The following is a 15,176-nucleotide window of genomic DNA, read 5'->3' on the forward strand; positions in this document are numbered from 1 at the left end:
ATGATGATGCTAAGGCCTCCAAAGTCCTCTCCAGGACCATCAACCAAACTGCCTGCAAGCCTGCAGCTGCAGGCAGCTACATGTCTGTTTTTAAAGCAACCCCTTCCTGCCCTCGGGCGCTACAAAGTCCCTGTATGCCCTCCCATCTCAGGGTAAGAGCAGCCACTGCAGAAACTTGCAGGGCAGCACTGACAGGACTGGACACAGAGGATCAGAGCTAAACTAAGCCTTCTTATGACACGAGCTTGTCACTGTGTCATTTTACAGATGAATGTATATATAGAGAGGTGGGGTGATCTTGCTCAAAGTCACACAGCTAATAAGTGGCAAAGTCTATAACTCAGCTCCACCCTCTGGTGTGACGCTCCAGCTGGGACACCCACAGGGTTCTCTCGTGCCTGCCTGACCAGTCCTTTACTGTCACTCATAACCCACCACAGTGTCTGACCCTAGCCTGAATTTTCAGCCTCTTCTCCCTCTAGTTTCTCAGGAACAAGGCTGCTCGGGCCACTGTGTGACTTCCGGCTCCCCAAACCCTCAGTGCTCAGGGTGGTCTTGCCTGTGCAACCAGCACCCTGCTCAGAGGCTCTTCCTCCCCTGCAGGAGGACGTTTCCACTCTCCGCAGGGACACCCCCTCAGGGAAGGGCTCTTCTCCCCCTCAGCACGGCAGGTGTCCCAGGCCACATCCCGAGCTGCCCCATTATGTCTGCCTGTGCCCAGGTCTGCTAGTCAGATAAGCAGCCTCAGAGCCAGGGATTATGCCCGGGTCTCCCTGCAAACCTACTGCCCGCCTCACAGCCCCCAGCAAGTAGGTCACCTGGAAGTCACAGCAAGTGCCCCACCCAATCCCGAAATCTCTTCATTTGCCAGCACCGCTGATGACTGGTCTCCAAAGTTTGGTCAGTTTCACACAAAACAGCAGCTTCCACTGAAGCTGAGGGTTTTCACTTCTGCTCCCCATCCTTAATGGAAACGTCAAGGGAAACCAAAAGACCTTTTCTCAACCCTTTTCTGATGACACATTCCCACCCACAATACTCACATGCTCAAGAGTTTTGGGTCCACGTGATTTTGTTTCCCTTATGCTAAGTGGCTCAAAACACTGCAGGATTCTTTCTCTTTTGAGAGTATTTGTTTGTACTGAGTTTATTGACTTCAATCTCTTTTTGTCTCTCTCTTAAGTGTCCCTAGCAGTTGCCACTTCTTAGCCCCTTCAGCAGCCTCACTCCCATCATCTAGTCTAGGAAATCGTCTGTGATGAGGGGCCCGGGGGCAGTCACAGAAGATGGAACAAAGGTACAGAGAGGCTACATAATTTGCCCGAGAAGATCAGCTTCAAGCCCCAAAACTGTGTGTCACGTCCCTCTGTTTAACACTTATGCTAAACTAGTTAACTTTTTATAGATTATGGTTATAAACAGATGAGGTATCAAAATACATAGAAGGACACACATCAACTCTAAGATGTTTATTAACTCCACTATTTTGTTTCTATTTATTTTATTTCTATTAAAAAATATTAGGAACCTCTGCAGTCAATATAGCAAAATGATAATGGGTGTTAAATCCAGAATATAGAGGCGTAAGTGTATCATTACTCATAATTATTTGTATGCTCACAAGACAAAATGATTTGAACGTCTCTCTCCCCTCCCCCTACTCGCTACTGGCTCTCACCTGAGCTCCCAGACCACACATATAACAGCCTTTCACTTTATCCACAGCTGAACTCATCAGCGTTCCCCCAAAGCTCCCTCTGCAGCTTTCCCTGCTCAGAGCACAGCAGGACCATCATTTACCTCATTAATCCACCCAGAAATCTGGGCCTTACTCCATCCTACCTTCACAGACATCATTCATCCTTTCCTTTTTACCATCTAAACATGCCTAAAATCTGTTCGTTTTTTCCCGGTGACTGTCCCACTGACTGTCCCACCGCTCAGGTAGAAGCCACCAACACTGCCCACCTGGACTCACGAGTCTCCCAAGTGGCCTTCCAGCTGCTCTCCCCTACTTGACACAAATTGGATTTTGTCACTCCCGTTCTTTTATGACTCTTTTCAAACCTAGTGTTCTTAGAAGAAACTCCAAGTTCTTCACATGGTGAAGGTGTTTGCCATGAAACTGTCAGCTCAGGGAGGGCAGGACCCCCCACCTCCTTGGCCCTCCTCTTTCCCTAAGCCCCGCCCTCTCCCTCGGCCCCGCCCTCTGGCACAGCACTGGCTCAGGAGGACCTGCTGAGCTACACCAGCCTGTATTCTAACCCTGGTGTTCAATTCTTAGCAAATTGCTTCACTTATCCATACAAATCCAAGGTAGATTAGAAAGATTTTAGATGTTGAGCTAGACTATTGATTTGGGGATTTTGCACTAGCAACCTGCAATTACATGTTCTAATGATTCTGTCTTCTTAAAACAACACCCAGATTTAAGGAGTTATTTGTGGAATGTCTTCGGAGTAAAAGGGACTGTACTTTTACAGACTTTATGTTGTATAACATGAACAACACGGACAGGGTCACAAATGGAACTGCCTCACAAGTGACAGAAGACAGGTGAGAGGCACAAAGCAACAGGTCGCAAAGACAGAAAGAGCAAATTTGTTTTGCCAACCCCCCCAAAAATGCCTGAAAGAACCAAAAATTCTGAATTTTGAAAGTAAAAGATTATCATATAGTGAAATAAAATAAATAATCCTCTTCATCAGGGTTTCAAAATCTGACTCCAGATTTTTTAGCAGGCCATACTGAATCCTAGCACAGAAAAATCAGATGGACTAGTGGTGAGTAAGTTCAAGGAAAACTGCAGTAATTCCTCCACTTGTGTAAGGACATACACTCACCTGCCGAAGGTGAATGTAGACTGCATTCTGGAGAAATTCGGAAGCTTCCAGGCTCCGCTTCTGGATGCCGAGGACACGGACAGCTTGGAAGCATGCTTCTAACTCAGTCACCGGAATTCTTACACTGCAGGGGGAAAAGGAGGCCCTCAGTCGATAGCAGAGATGTTCCTGTCGTGTATCACAGGCCGTGCCTCAGGGACTGAGTGCCTTGCAGCAGCCCGGCCCCAGGCGAGGACCCAAAGCGTGGCCCACCGAAGCAGGAGGTGCACTGTGCTTGAGAAATCCCATCCCCGATGGGGGCAAGAGGGGCTGGTGGGGTTGAGTGAACCTATAAATGCCCACAGAAATATGCCTGCATTCATTCAAGTGATACAAGCAACAGTAGCAGGCTATTTAACAAAATTTCAATTTTCAGTGGAAATTTTGCCATTCCTTTCCGCTTGTCCCCTGCACTCTGAAACAGGCTTAGGCTCTCTCACACCTGCAGCTCTGAAGCAATAGTTGTGAAGTCATTTTACTTTGCTGCAAGTGTCCTCGGTCCCCTTGTAACTGTGTCTGTCCTCTATTAACACAGTCGGATATCTTCCTGGATCTCTACCTGAGTTCCTTTCTCCTCCCCCTCAGATCCTGAGATAAAGGACAAGTGAAGGCACATGACCAGAAAAGGCACTGTGGACTTGACCGAAATCCACAGTGACCCCCTATGTGAGTGCTGCCCACCCCTTACATTCGATTTTCAAGGTTCTGCGCAGGGTGACATCCAGCCCAGAGAGGTGGCCCAGGCCCATTGGAAGCTACGTGGCTTGGGCACGGGGACAGGTGCAGGAGCTGGTTCCGGGGCCAGGCCCCTCCCCACCTCTGCTCCCCTCTCTCCCGAGGCCCCGCTGCCAAGCACTCAGGCTCCGTGATCTTATGTCCTTCTCTTCTACTCTACTCCAAACCCTTTTCCTTTTCCTTTTTTCCCTAATTATCCCCAGCTGGAGTGATTTTTCAATCGCAGTATCTGAAAAAATTTCCTACAGCCGAAAATGAGGTCTCAAGAAGTCAAAGCACATATGCTACTTCCTGAAGAGTGCCGCTGGCTAGGGGGACCCTCACCAACACTCACGTGGCATCAGACATGTTTCAGGGTCGGCCACCCCCAACAAGAGTGTGCTGTGACCCCTATGCCCGCACAGCATCTCTGCTCACAAAAATATAGTTGGCCCACTTATCGGTTATTAAGAAGCAAAAATACAAAATTGCTCATGTTTCTTACTAAAATTATCTATGAAGCAGAAAAGGGAATTGTAAGAGAAAAGAACAATTTTGACCCCATGTTAGGTCTGTTCCTTTGGCTTTAACCCTGTGCCCTGTTTTCTAGGCTCAGACTTGCTAGCTCTGCACCATTTGTAAAAGAAAGTTGCCTTTAGACTGAAATATCCAGGACAGCCTATTCTCCTGGCCGTGATCTTGAAGGATGCTAATTCATCTGCACTTATGTAGAGATGGCAAGTTGCAAAATAGAGAATAACCTTTGTTTTTTTTTTTTTTTTGGAGTTTTCACAGGGGCAACATGATTTGATCCGCATGGACAGCTGCAAGAACAGCGGATTCAAAGGACAAGCAATTCATACAGCAAGAAGTTTCCAACAACCAATCAAAACCCCGCCCCTTTTTAGTATAAAAGAAGACTCAATTCTGACTTGTGGAAGATGATTCTCCAGGACATCAGTCTGCCATATTCTGGATCTGCCAGCTTTGCAAATAAAGTCACTATTCCTTGCTCCAACACCTCATCTCCCGGTTTATTGGCCTGTCATTTGGTGAGCAGAATGAGTTTGGACTCGGTAACAAAATGACCGCATTGGAGGTAGTATGTCTCCACTGTTTCCTCGTTTCCAATATGTAACATGCACATTACTTATGATCTAGTGCAAATAATTCATCAAAGACAACAACAAAAAGAAACTATACTCACCCAGCTATCAACACTGAACACAAAACCTGTCAATTTTATATGCTGTTTAAGAACACAACCGAAAAACCTAACATAGGGAGTTGATTCCACGGAAATAAAATTATTTCTACTCCTTCAAAACTTTTTCTTTTCTTTTCTATTTTATTTTGTTTTGCTTATTGAAAAGAAAATAAAAGTCAGATCATTTTATTTCACGTATTTTTGTTATAGCTACATACTTTAAATACTACAGAGACTTAAATTGCAATAAAAAATTGTTCATATATTAGTATAAAGATATATACACAATCAATGGGGATTAGGAATGGAGTGGACATTTACTAAAAATCCACTGCAATCCAGTCTTTTACAAGCATATCCTGGAATATAAGCTCTATTATCCAGGAGTCCTCACCCACGTTCTCACTGCTGAGTCCCTTAGTAATCAACTACTAAGGCACCAGCATAGAACCATGTGATCTTTATTTTAGGAATAAATGAGGGAATTGATTCATTCAATTCTAAAACAAAAACCCTAAAATAAATACTGAACTTATTTACAGATAAAGAAAATTGTTCCCTCAAAAAGTAAAGTTTCTTCCTCAAGGTCACAAAGCTAATAAATGGTAAAGGCAAGATTTGAACTAATCTGCCTGATTCTAAAAACTAAGGTGGAAATCCCATTAGACTGGGGAGGGTCCAGCTGCGCAGCCTATCACCCTATTTTGTTCAGATCTAGCCTTAGACAGCCTGAGACAGCACCCCATTCCTATGGAACTCGAGGGCAAACGATAACATTAAGGATTTTATATCCAGCAATTTCTTAGGTCTCATGTATATAAAGTGTCAGCAAGTCAGCAGAAAATCTCTGGGAACCATTAGTGGGTCCAGATCTTTTTGCTGATTAGAAACTCAATCTATCAGGACATAGTGACCTTCCCATGAGAGGCCACATGGACATAAACTAAAGGCAGCTGAACAATGAAATCTAGCAAGACCCTGGAACTCAAGCAAGAAGGATCCCTGCCATCCCCCACCCAGTTGCCTCTTCATCCAAGTGGACACGAAGACAGAAGACCCAGGTTCTTGTCCAAGTTACACTATCATGGATTCTCACCCATAAAAAGTTACAACTCTATGCTGTCATAAGTCCTTTCCAACTCAAATATGATGACACCAATATCTCAGCAGAATATCTATGTCTCCACTTTCCCTCTTCTAATAGGAGAATATTTCTATGGACACAAAGCAGAAATCCAATTTAAAAAACCATGCACGAAGCCAGGTGAATTTCTGCTTAAGAAACTTTCCTCTCACGCTCAGTGAATGAAAACTCAGAAAAAGAGTTCCTTCTCCTTCAGCAAACGGGAGGCATCCTGATTGTGTGTGTGTGTCTGTGTGTGTGTGTATAAATCAAATATAATGGTCTGGGATGTGTACAGATTTTTTTTAATGTCACTGTAATTTCATGGGGATGAGCCAACATTTAAAGTAATTTGAATCTAGTGTTCTCAGACAATCTCAGGCTCTTTTGGTGGAGGAGGTGAAAGGGGAGAGTAAAGGAGGAAAGAGGTAAATGAAACAAAGAAGTAAGAATACTGCTAGGGAAAGGCAAGACGTTAATTTTGTTCTCATTGCATCACAACAAATTAGGGACTGGCTTTCCCCCGATGTCTTATTGAGCACTGAGTTGCAGAAGAAGAGGCGACAACCCATTTCTCACTGAGATTGTGGCTGTACATGGCATCTTATAGACACAAATCATTTACACTGATCAAACACTCTAGCAGCAGGCCGTAATTCTCCTGTTTTGAGAGACAAGAAAACAGGAGTTCAAAGAGGATGTATAACTTGACAAAAGTCAGAGGACCAGTAAACTAAAGAGGATGAATTCAAACTCAGATCTGAATGCAGAGTCTGCTCTTCCCACTCCCAGGACTGGAAAGTCCTTAACACACAGGCTCCCCAGCTCCCCTGCAGTGTTCCTGGCGCCAAGCATTTCCCATGGTAATGTTAGCCAGTTCTCACAGACACAGCGCTCTGTGCAGCCAATGACCTCCATCGGACCTTGATCATCTACCTGCCACTCCCACCAGGCTTCACCATACAGGCAGGAAAGCTGGCTTTCAAGTGCATACAAAGCCACCCCCGGTCTAACCTGGGCTCTTCTGCGGCTTCTCCAGCCTAAAGGCAGCCATGAAACTGCTCACAGTCTGTACATGAGCCATACTACCTCTCTCCATCTGTCTCCCCACCTATACTACTACTTAGCTATGACCATTTTGAGAATCTTGGAAACAAATTTTTAAAAACAGAAAAGAAAGGATTCTGGAACAAGTGCTTAATATTTACAATTTTAAATGACAAGTTACAAATTGAGTATTGACAAACAGAATCTTCCTTTCTAAATGTCAGTTTTAAGCATTTAAATATATAATAGCAAAAAATTCTCACAAAATTAACAAAAACATAAACAATAAACTGGAATAAATTCAAAAATAATGCCCATGTTCTAAATGGAGATACTTCAGGACTATACTGAGTGTTAAAGTAAGAGGTATGAATGTAGAGACATAAACATATTGCATGGAGGAAAGCAGTTTTGTAAAGATGTAAGTTCTCCTAAGAATAATTCAAAACTTACTAAAAACTCCCATGAAAATTCCAATCTGATTTTTTTTAACTTGAACAAAATATTTTGGAACTCTTCAGGAATAATAAAGTCATAATACTAGACAAGAAAATTTGGGTCGGAAGAAAATAATCAAAAAAAATCAGACTGCCAGTGATTAAATAAATTTTTACAATATGTAAGATATGGTGCTGGAGTAAGGAAGGGAGATTGACAGAAAGGAACCATGAGTTCAAAAAGAGACTCTAGTGTATGTAATTATTTTTTACAGGTGGGATTTCAAATCAAAGAGAAAAGTATGAATTCAATAATTGTCCTGGGACAATCAGAATCACCTAGAAAGTATAAATTCTATTCCTGTCATAATGACCACAAGATAAATTGCACATAGTGATGTAAATATTAAAAAGTACTAATAACAGCAAATACAACCCTTTGCTCTTATTAACTCAACTTCTCCTCACTATAACAAGTACTATTATAATCACCACCTTAGAGATTAAAAAAACCTACAGAAGAGATTTATTCCATTATAAGGAAGTATTTCTAAGAATGTCAAAGATAAAACCCTTAAGGAAGACATTTACTATCTTAAGAGTAGTTTGAGCCACAACAAGAATAAAAAACTTCCTGAACAAAATGAAAGGAAAGAAATGACAAGAAAAAGCTCTGTGATACATGTTGATGAAGTCACGAAGTAAATTTTCATAACATACAAATAGCTGTCACAAAGCAACAAGAAGCTCCCTCACTTAAATGTTTGCAAAGGACAAAATGAATCATTCATTTTAAAAAATTCAAAAGGCTAATGAGTGAAAAAAGCTCAAAACTTCACTGGTCATCAAATGCAAACTAAAAAAATGAAAAAGCACTTTTGCTTATCATATTGGCGAATATTTTTAAGATATTCTAGTTAGTGTCCATCTGTGGGAGAACAAATCATGAGCGACTTTTTCAGAGGATGACATATCAATGGATATGTAAACTCTGAAAAACGTACATACACACTGACTCAACTCCACTTTTAGGAATCGTTTCCTTTAGAAAAAAAAAATCAGTCCAAACAGATGTATCCATCAGGGCATTTACACGGCACTGTTTACAAAGGTGGGAAGAAAAACTGAAGTGAAATCATATCCAGCGATAGAGAATTGGTTACATAAGTAATTGTGCATTTTTTCATTCCCCAATGGAGAAGGAATTTCTAGAGTCACTTGAAAGGATTCTGTGATGAATGTAAGTGTCACATCCAGGGACTAAATTTCCAGAAGCCTTAACTAAAGGAATATACATACAAGATCACAGGAATGTCTGTACAAGAAGGATGCAAGTCAAACATTCTTTCTGACAGTGGAAAGTGGAGAAAACTTAACTCTCCACCATTAAGACAATGTTACGGTAAATCAAGGCGAGCTGCGGGCCCTGAGGGAGCCGGCGTTTCGCCGTGGTCCAGGGCCTTGTCCACAGCACTCTCCCACCAAATGTGTCCGTGGACAAGAGACGACACCCGCACATCAGGAGACCCCTCCAATCTATCTGAAAGGGCCGGGTGAGTCTGGAGTGGGAGGACGTCCATGATATACCCCTGAGTGAATAAAGCGAGCTGCAGAGAAACATATAGTATGGTCTCATTTTTAAATAAATCATATATACACACAACTATACATTGATTTCTCATATGTGTATATATATGTATCTCATAGGCATAAAGGTCATGAAATATATATACCAAATTTTCCACAGCTTTTACTCTCAGGAAATAATGGGAAGGGAGTTAGGGGCCTTCCTGTACCACCACAGTTCTCTTTTCAGTATTTCAGTTAAGTATACTTGGAATTTAAAAGTTTATTTAAGTCCGAAGTAAAATGGACGATGCATTCCTTAAGACAGAATGCTACACTGGTCATTAAAAATCATGCCAGGGGAGATAGAATATTGTAGAAAAACATGTAATAAGCCGAATGGAAAATGGAGATCTCCGCAGAGAAAACAGGGACAGAGTGCTCACTGGTTTTTATGACAGAGCTGATACACACTGATGAAAAGAACAGAAAATAAATGTTAAATTGTTAATTATTATCTCTGAGTAGCGGGACCAGGATAGACTCTTTTGCCCCTTTATTCAGACTTATTATATTAAATGCAAATTATTTTTCATATGAAAAAAGCATTTTTAGGCGTGTAGTACCACGCATTGGGGAATAATACATGAATACTTACAGAAACAAGTAACTAGGAGACACCGCAGCAGCGCTACACAATGTAGAACGGGCGATCCTGATTAACATCGTGCAGTTACATAAGGACCCACAAAGTGAGAGCACCTGCTGTAACAGGGCGTGGCCCCCTTCTATTTGTCAGTTGTGTCTTCAGATCTGAGGCAGTTCTGAGCACGGCCAGTGTCAGTGCTGGTGTCTGGATGGATGCTACTGGAGGTGAGGGCATCTGCAAGCGGAGAGGAAGAACAGAAACCATCGTCTGCCTTTTCTGTCTTGTTTCTTTGTTACTTTAAAAGAGAGGAATAAATAAGATAAACTGTGTATATTCCCTACAGAAATTTCAGTAATGAAACCGTTTTTAATGTCTTCACAGCTTATATTCTGCCTATAACTGTCTTTTCAACAAAGCATCATATTTATTAAATGTGAATTGACTCAGTTAATTAACTCCCTGTTGAAACATTCTAGTAAAGAACATGAAATGTCGTATGTAAAAGAACCACACCTGCAGTGACTAGCACAGCTGTCTTGATGGCAGTGCATTCAGCCCGCACCATCCTGTGGACCTGAGCTCCTGATGCTGCTAAGAGAGCACGCTGCCGCCTCAGATGGAGAGATACTGTGAAAGAGATTGTACTCTACAGTACTGACAAAACATAACTGACAAATCCCAGGCTCCTTTGAGGCTGTCATTTTCTGTTTCTGGCCAACCGCCGTCAATGAGCAGAACCACCCCATTCCCGAGCCATGGGACTCATGTGGGAAGCAGTTTTGGAGAAATTTCCAGGTATAGAATGTAACAAACTATACATAGATCTCTGAAAAAAGAAAAGATGCAATATTCTGATTTTGGAAGAAACTCAAAATATTCTCCTAAGCCTTAGTAGCTGGAAAGGCTGGGCATCTCCTAAGCCTCTTATTTATTTCGCAGCCAGTGAGCATCTCCCACAAACCCTGTTTCCCTGTGTCTGCTGGGAGCCTCAGGCACACTGTTGCTGTCAATCTTATAAGTCACAGGGCAGACGCGTGTCTCTCATGCCTGCAACCCTCACACAGGCTTGCCTCCTAGCCTCACTGTCTGAACTTGGCCCCATTTTCTCACCTGTTTATTTGGTATCTGTTCTTCTGTAAGCTGCCTGAAATGCTTTTTGGAACAACTCAGAAGATTCAGTGGGTAGATAAATGGACAGATGTACAGGTGAGAGATGGGCAGACAGACAGAGAGACTCCAAGAAAAGGGGAACAAAGAAAATTTCCTATGCAGAACCCTCTTCTAGTCAGGGAAGAAAACCACCACGGAGAAGTGTGAAGAGGCAGGTGGCTTAGGACTGTTTCCTGGATTCCATGAAAAGTCACACCAAGAGAGAGGGTAGAACTATAAATAATAAAAGAAAAAAGCATGCATGCTTGAAAAATATATCTACAATATGTACTTTCTAAAGAATAGATTCAAATCAGCACGGCCCAATAACACAATCCTTGGGTGTTTACAGAAGTGAGAATCCCATCTCCAAACCACAAGGAATCCCTTCGGAGCACTAAGAGTCTACACGGGACGGTCTTAAAGCCGTAATCACAAAAGCTATGCTATCCTGCCCTTACGAGGAATGAGCAGCTGTGCTCGGGCTGCCCACGCGCCATTTACACCCCACAGCACCTCTAAGGGGGAGGGACGCCTAGCAAGCCCGTCTTTGCAGAACAGCAAACAAGTCCGGGAGAAGCTAATCTGACCTAACATTTCTCCATCTCTCAGGACTGGTCACTCCAGAGCAGGACTCGAACTCGGACCCACGTGTGTAATCACGTTACTACCGTGATTTGCGTGCTTTTTGTGTGTATAATACATTTGTTTCTGGCATGAAAGGATATTTAATAAATGATCGGTTGTCCTGTCTATCTCATTAGCTCACAATCAATGTTTATAGTGTTGAATTGTACTCTTTTTCCCTGGAGAAATGAATGGAACGAGCGGGTGTTAGAATGAGGTGGGGCTCCATTCTTTATCTGGTACCTCATCTCATCCAAGTCCCCAACCAGGGAGAAGGAGCAAATGTTCTCTTCATCTTTTAAAGAGAGGGCTCCACTGATGGTGACTTAACTCCAAAACCAAGTCTGGGGAAAGGGCACATTCAGCAACCAGAGCAGTATCACCTGTAGGAAGGCGAAAACAGCTCACGGGAGGGCTCAGGGGGTCAGCCTGATTTAATTTCAATCGATAAAACAGTAACACACTCTAAAAATACTAGCATGCAATCGATTGGCTCTTTCTTGACATCTAGCCTTTTTCCACAGCCCACATGTAAAATGATCGTGAACCAGTGAAAGATAGTGTCTACAGACAAGAAAAATCAATGCCACAGGTAGACTGAAACCCAGGCTGGAGGAAAGGAAGAGAAAGGGCATAGTAAAGAAGTGGGGAAAGGCTGGGGAAATAAAATCATCACAAGGACTCTCAAGCATCATCCAACAATCATACAATCATTCAAGAGAGAGAGAGAGTTACTGAGGTCCTATACTGTGCAAGATTGTAGAGCGGGTGAAGCAAGAGCGCAGCGACCATTGTGGCAGCAAGTGGCGGTGCTCAAATACACTTCTGATTCTGGTACCTTGCACACTTGTCCTCAGTATAAAGGCAAAAAACAAAAAGTAAAATAAAACTCTGTAAACTCAAAGCATTGTTGAAAAAAAAATTAAAGAAGACCTAAATAACTGGACAGACACACCACGCATATTCCTGGATCAGAAGTCAGAGCTCTTGGAATGGCAGTGCTCCTCAAAGCGATCCGTATATTCAACGTGGTCTCGATCACAATCCCAGCGGGCTCCTCTGCAGAAACTGACTAGCTTCTGCTACAATTCATATGGGATTTCAAGGGTCTCAGTAACCAAATCGTACTTGAAAAAGAAGAACAATTTAAGAGGACTTGTAATTCTCAATTTCAATCCTTACAACTGTATCTCCAGGTGAGATTAGAGGCCATTGTGAAGTTATTACTGTGTTTATCCTTATTTTCTAAATTCTCTACAATGAATATAACTGTTACAATAAAAAGAATAAAAAGTAAGGTTTCTTTTAAAATATACACACCGATTCACTCATTGGGAAAAATATATTTTAACTATAAAGAGGTAAACAAATATCTAGTGAAAAAGGACTACTTAAAAACAAGAGTGTATTTACATTTTTCATTAATTGAAAACTGAAAAGCACAAACACATCAAGTTTCTAGGGAGACCGATGCAACAAATTATTTTCAAAAATTCTAATTGAACAATGAAAACTCAAAAAAGGGAAAATTGTGATTGACACCCAAGTGCAAACACATGGAAAGCAAAGGCCTAGAAATCACAGTTCCTTTAACTCTGATACTAACTCAATAGAAGAGGAAATTCCTCACTAATGGGACAGTGGAATCCCATGCATAAGACACCATACACAGTACAAACTGCACTAGAATCTGAGGTGATTTTCTTAGAAGAATTCCAAAGTTACAACATTGATGAAAAACTATAAAAACACTGACAGACAGATTAAAACACACAGTCACATATATTATATAGAAACATATGAAGTCTACTCCCATGTTGCATAGAAATACAAACAGTTTTGTTCATTTATGGGCACTGAATATTTTATCCCAGGTAGAATATTTCAACTAAAACAAATAATCAATAATACACTCCTCTTGTCAAATCTACTTGATAAGTTACTCGGCTATGTAACCATAATTTGTCTAAGATAGATCTAAAATTAGTGAAAAAGATCTTTGTATGGTTTCTTGAACTCTTCTCAAATTTCCAAACTTAATTTTAAAATAGATCTGAGCAGTATTTCTATATTAACTTTTCCCCCGTGAAATGAACAACACAGTCTGTTGTCAAAATTCTGTCCTTAGAATGATTCACAAGCACCGTATCCGAACAAAACTGCTGGACAGCAAGGCACTATCCAGACACTGTGACCAAACAAATGAAACACAAGGAAGACAGTGACCCTATTCTGGAGGGCTTACCGTATGTTTCAACACCGGGTATTTATTTGATTGGTTTGATTGGTTAGCAAAATAAAATCAATCAAGTACTTTCTGCTTTGAGCATTCAGTAAGTCATGACTCTGTTGTTAGTGTCATGAGAAGGAAAGACTTAAGCATGACTTGATTAGGTCAATTAGCAAAAGCCATCACTGGGGAGTGAGTAATAAGGAAGTTAACTGATAGCAATGCTTCTGCCTACAAGAGACCTAAAATAAACCTACACTGATCTCTTTAAGGAAATGAGGAGATGAGGCCCCAATGAGAAAAACAAAAACTAACAAGAAATCAAAAAAGTAAAGACTTTTTCATTAACGGTTCCAGGAAGGAGTGGAGCATGGTGGTGAGGATCACAGATACTTGGGACAAACATGAGGGTCTGAATTCCAACAGCACTGTGTAGCTTTGACACTGATAAGTCAGTGAAATTTTCTGAATCTCAGTCTCCTATCCATAGACTGGGGACAAAAACAGCACCCGTCTCCTAGAACGGTCCTAATAATTAAGTTATTTTATATATAAAAGGTTAAATAAAATACCTCAGATATTAAATATTACCACAAAGGCACAAGGAAAAAAGAAAACAGAGATAAATTGGAGTTCATCAAAATTAAAAACTTTGCTTCAAATGACACCGTACAGAAAGTGAAAAAACAACACACAGGAGAAAATTTTTTCAAATCATTTATCTGATAAGGAATTTGTATCTATAAAAAAAAAAAGGACCTCCTACAACTCAACAATAAAAAGGCAACTCAATTAAAAAATGAATAGAGGATCTGAAAAGTATTTTTCAAGGAAAATATACAAATGGCCAATAAGCACAAAGAAACGATGTTCAATATCATTAGCTGTAAGGGAAATCAAGTCAAAACCACTAGGAGAAACCGCTTCACACTCACTACAATAGGTTATAATCAAAAAAAGAGTAACAAGCACTAATGAGGACACAGAAGATGCAGAGGTCGCAGCCGTTGCTGGTGAGGATGTAACACAGCCTGGCCACTTTGCAAAAACGCCTGGCAGGTCCTTAGAGAGTTGAACATTTGGTTTCTGAATGACCAGGCAATTTTGCTTCCTGAGCACACACGTAAGAGAACTGAAAACAAATGTTCATATAAAAACTCCTGCAGGAATATTCACGGCGCCATTACTCATCACAGCCAAAAAGCAGAAACAACACAAATGTCTATCACATGATGAATGGATAAACAGAGGGGCCCAGCCATACAGTGGAATATTATTCAGCAATAGCAAGGCATAGAGTACTGACCCAGGCCACAACTTGGACAAATATTGAAAACGTTACTCAGTGTGAAAGAATTCAGTCACAATAGATGGTTCCACTTACATGAAGTAACTAGATTTACATGAAATTGCCAGCACAGGCAAATCCACAGAGAGAGAAAAGTGGCTTTCTGGGGCTGTGGGAGGATGGGAAAGATGGGAATGTCTGCATATGCGTAAGGGGCTTCCTGTTGGGGGGATGAAAATTTTCTAAGATTGACTGGG

At 41.5% G+C, this 15,176-nt stretch overlaps 1 long non-coding RNA gene across 4 annotated transcripts in view; it reads right to left on the bottom strand.

Annotated features, from left to right (window-relative positions):
- LOC141579335 (uncharacterized) overlaps positions 1 to 15,176 on the bottom strand; it is a 114,754-nt gene that overhangs the window by 78,700 nt on the left and 20,878 nt on the right. For all 4 annotated transcript variants that reach the window (XR_012510508.1, XR_012510507.1, XR_012510509.1 and 1 more), the window contains exons 2-3: positions 9,635 to 9,859; positions 2,844 to 2,967 (exon numbers count right to left, since the gene is read on the bottom strand). This is a non-coding gene — a long non-coding RNA (uncharacterized LOC141579335). The remainder of the gene's footprint in view (positions 1 to 2,843; positions 2,968 to 9,634; positions 9,860 to 15,176) is intronic.

Source organism: Camelus bactrianus, chromosome 12 (genome assembly GCF_048773025.1).
Source record: "Camelus bactrianus isolate YW-2024 breed Bactrian camel chromosome 12, ASM4877302v1, whole genome shotgun sequence".
Taxonomy (NCBI): Eukaryota; Metazoa; Chordata; class Mammalia; order Artiodactyla; family Camelidae; genus Camelus; species Camelus bactrianus.